Source organism: Hipposideros armiger, unplaced genomic scaffold, assembly GCF_001890085.2.
Source record: "Hipposideros armiger isolate ML-2016 unplaced genomic scaffold, ASM189008v1 scaffold_14, whole genome shotgun sequence".
Lineage (NCBI taxonomy): Eukaryota > Metazoa > Chordata > Mammalia > Chiroptera > Hipposideridae > Hipposideros > Hipposideros armiger.
The window spans coordinates 3,698,959-3,702,199 of NW_017731364.1; the positions used below are offsets into that span (position 1 = coordinate 3,698,959).

Below are 3,241 nucleotides of genomic sequence, written 5' to 3' on the forward strand. Positions count from 1 at the left end.
GGATGTGGAGTACAGTGTGGGAGTGGAGTCAAGGGAATTGTAATAGATATGTATGATATTGGGGGGGAGTGGGGCAGCGGATGGGGGAGGTTGTCATTTTGAGGGGTAAAAAGTATAATTAATAATGTTGTAAATATTTTGTAGGATGTCAGATGGTCATATGTCTTGTTAGGGAGACCACTTCATGGATGGGGTAGAGGCTTGATCACTGTGCTGTACATCTGAAGCTGATGTTGTATAATATTGTATGTCAACTATAGTTGAATATATATGTATAGTCACGGGATGTGGAGTACAGTGTGGGAGTGAAGTCAATGTAATTGTAATAGAGTATGATATCGGGGGTGTAGGGGAGTGGGGTGGTGGATTGGGGGAGGGGGGTTGTCACTTTGAGGGGTAAAAAGTGTAACTATTGCACTGTGTTGTACACCTGAAACTAATTTTTTAAAAGAATAAAATTTTAAAAAAAAGAATAGACTAATTGGGGGAATCGCTGCATAAATTATATAAATGTCTCACCACTATGCTGTACACCTGAAACTAATGTAAAGTAATATTGAATGTCAACTGTAACTGAAAAAAATAAATAATTAAGAAAAAAAGAGGATAAATTGTGCTTTATTCATATAATGGAATACTAAATAGAAGTTCAAATATGTGTGAACCTCAAAAAGTGTTGAGTGAAGAATACAAAATGTAGGAAAATATAAAGTATCACATCATTTATGTAAAGTTTGTAAATTGTAAAATAATGCTATACATTGTTTATTAAAACATACACACATAAATAGTATATACATATGTGTGGGAATGATAGATGCCAATTTCAGGATACTAACCAGTTACTTCGGCAAAAAAAGAAGTCAGCATATAAAGGGCTTCAACTGTATCTACAATATTTTTTTTTTAAAAGATCTAAGAGGCACAGGCGCGGACGGCGTTGGTTGAAGAAGACCTTCAGCGTTGCCCTGGCGGAGCGGAGACCGGCTCTCTGGGTGGAGATATGTGTAACACACCGACTTACTGTGACCTAGGAAAGGCTGCCAAGGATGTCTTCAACAAAGGCTATGGGTTTGGCATGGTCAAAATAGATCTGAAAACCAAGTCATGTAGTGGAGTGGAATTTTCTACTTCTGGCCATGCTTACACTGATACAGGGAAAGCAACAGGCAACCTAGAGACCAAATAAAAGGTCTGTAACTATGGACTTAACCTTCGCCCGAAAATTGAACACAGACAATACTCTTGGAACAGAAATCTCATGGGAGAATAAGCTGGCTGACGGGTTGAAACTGACTCTTGATACCATATTTGTACCGAACACAGGAAAGAAGAGTGGGAAATTGAAGGCCATCTATAAACGGGATTGTTTCAGTCTGGGCAGTAACGTTGATATAGTTTTTCGGGACCAACCATCTATGGCTGGGCTGTGTTAGCCTTTGAAGGTTGGCTTGCTGGTTATCAGATGAGTTTTGACACAGCCAAATCCAAACTGTAACAGAATAATTTCGCCCTGGGTTATAAAGCTGCAGACTTCCAGCTGCACACTCATGTGAATGATGGCACTGAATTTGGAGGGTCTATCTACCAGAAGGTTAACGAGAAGCTTGAAACATCAATAAACCTTGCTTGGACAGCTGGCAGTAACAACACCCGTTTTGGCATCACTGCTAAATACAAGCTGGATTGTAGAACTTCTCTCTCTGCTAAAGTAAATAATGCCAGCCTGATTGGACTGGGTTATACTCAGACCCTTCGACCAGGAGTCAAACTGACCCTATCAGCTTTAGTCGATGGAAAGAACTTCAATGCAGGAGGTCATAAGGTTGGGTTGGGATTTGAACTAGACGCTTAATATAGTTTTGAATAAAGCATCAGATTTGTCCCTGAAGGTGAAGAGAAATGAACCCACTATGTTTTGGCCTTAAAATTCTTCTCTGAAATTTCGAAAGTGTGAACTTTTTATTCTTTCAAAGAATTGTAGTCCTCCCCATGCTGAAGTCTAGAGATCACAAGTCCATCCTAAGGGAGGTGCTTGAAGGCATGCCTGGAAGTTGTCATGTTTGTGCCACATTTCAGTTCCACAGTATTGTTTTAAATGCGTTCCTCAGCAACAGTGTAGGGTCATGTTATAAAGGAAATGACCCGATCCTCCAGTTTGTACATCATGTCCTGCATGTTCCACACCTCTTTTTCATAACCTGTTAATATATTGGTCTCTGTGCTGTAGTGGAATCTTTGGTTTTGCATCAGAGTAAAATAAAATAAACCCATCACATTTGAAAAAAAAAAAGATCTAAGATTAAAACCTAAAAATTTGAAAGATTAAGAGCTGACTGGGCACATGAATGTTTACTATATTGTTTCTCTGTAGTTTTCTATATGCTGGAAATGTTGCTAAAGGGAAACAATAGTGAAGAGGGAAATGAAGAAGTAGAAGCAGTGAGGATCTTGGCTCTGAAGTCAAAGAGAGAGGATAGCAGCTAGAAAAGGAAGGAGGGCCAAACTTCTAATGGAGCCACAAGTTTTGAAATGCTGGCAGGTTAAAGGCCAAGCCCTGCCTTTTCATTTTTTATTATCCCCCTCCAGTTTGACAAATAATACTTGGCAAATAAGCAAGCACTCTATCACTTTTGCTGAATGCATGAATGGAATACATAGCCAGAACTGCTTCTAAAGAAACAATTGGCATCAGTAAGATATATAGTTGAACATTTCTTTCTGACAAGGTGGCTCAGAATTTCCTGAATAGATTCCTTTGGGGGCAGCTGTTTCCCTCTCTCGAAACGCCCTATCCTCTGACTAAAGGGGGATTTCTGCCATGCTTGCTAGCACTGATTACATACAATTCAGCATTCTTTCTTGATTAAGACCCTAACATAATTAGGTATCTTTTTTAAAGAACAGCTTTATTGACATATAATTTACAACCATTACATTACAACCATAAAATTCAACCATTGTAAGGATATAATTCAATAACTTTTAATATATTTATAGGATTATTCAACTATCACTGTACTCCAGTTTTAAAGTATTTCCATTACTCCCCAAAATAACCTCATGCCCATTTGCAGTTAATCTCTACCCCCGCCCCCCTCCACCACCAGCCCCAGGCTACCACTGGTTTCCCATCTGTTTCTATAAATTTGCCTCTTCTAGGCATTTCATATAAATGGAGTCATATATGATAATATATAGTGTTTGTGTTTGGCTTCTTTTACTTAGCCTTTTTTGTGTC

The 3,241-nt window shown here is 38.8% G+C and overlaps 1 pseudogene; it reads left to right on the forward strand.

Annotated features, from left to right (window-relative positions):
- The first annotated feature begins 931 nt into the window (after nt 1-931).
- On the forward strand, nt 932-2,268 carry LOC109396289 (voltage-dependent anion-selective channel protein 3 pseudogene; annotated as a pseudogene).
- The last annotated feature ends 973 nt before the right edge of the window (nt 2,269-3,241 follow it).